The following is a 945-nucleotide window of genomic DNA, read 5'->3' as shown; positions in this document are numbered from 1 at the left end:
TGTTTTTTTTATCCATTTGGCAATCAAGTGTTGTCCTGCATATCACATGTTGTTTTTGTATTTTGTTCTCCAAGTTTTGCAAGTGTTGCAGGTTTCGTGCGCACGCCTTTGTCTCTTTTGATCTGCTCAAACTAGTAACACTGACACAAACTTGTGTGTGTGTTCAACAGAAGTCATGGACAAGTTCAACACAATCGCCATAATAGATGGAAAAAAAGATCACGTCAGCCTGACGGTGGATAACGTGTATCTGGAGTACGGTGTCATGTATGAGTATGACAGCACGGCTGGGATGAAGTGTCACGTCTTGGAGAAAATGGTGGAACCAAAAGGCTTTTTCAGTCTCACGGCCAAGGTAGAATCACATGAGTCATCCCACATACACAAACCAGCCATCATCTCTGCTGTAAAGCACCAGTGAATTAATTCATACAGAAGCAGAGGAGGCGACAGGGATTGTCTTGTACATTTGTAAGGGCCTCTTCACAGTTCACGCGTAACACACAACCACTGATAGAAGCTGACAGCAGAGTATATTAAACTAAGTGTGTGTGACACATGAAAGTGGTCTTTACGACCCCCTGCTGTGGAATAAAAGGAAAAACACTTTAAATCACAGAGCTTGTCGCTGTGTGGAGACTAAGGAAGGGAAGAGACATAAATGACTCAGGTGGAACTATTGCTCTTACAAAAGTATTTTTCCTGGGTTTTTTTTTTTTTTGCGTGAATTTTACTGACTCTGGAAATATTTTTATTTGACCCCTCCAAAAATATAGGGTACAACTATTAATGTTCATTAATGTTCAATGCAAACATATATATTTTTTTCTACAATTATACATTTTAGGCGCAGTGAAAAGCAAATTTTTTCTTAAGGTGTGCCTTCAGCCCTGTTGTACCCTCTCTCTCTCTCTCTCTCTCTCTATATATATATATATATATATA

At 39.3% G+C, this 945-nt stretch overlaps 1 protein-coding gene across 1 annotated transcript in view; it reads left to right on the top strand.

Moving 5' to 3' along the window:
• Positions 1–945, top strand: part of LOC107686687 (phosphatidylinositol 3,4,5-trisphosphate-dependent Rac exchanger 2 protein-like) — a 157206-nt gene that overhangs the window by 86418 nt on the left and 69843 nt on the right. The window lies entirely within an intron of this gene.

The sequence above is a fragment of the Sinocyclocheilus anshuiensis genome, unplaced genomic scaffold (genome assembly GCF_001515605.1).
Source record: "Sinocyclocheilus anshuiensis isolate Anshui unplaced genomic scaffold, SAMN03320099.WGS_v1.1 scaffold990, whole genome shotgun sequence".
Classification (NCBI taxonomy): domain Eukaryota; kingdom Metazoa; phylum Chordata; class Actinopteri; order Cypriniformes; family Cyprinidae; genus Sinocyclocheilus; species Sinocyclocheilus anshuiensis.
Note: the sequence above shows the minus strand (reverse complement) of the source record. Positions and strands in the feature narration are given on the sequence as shown.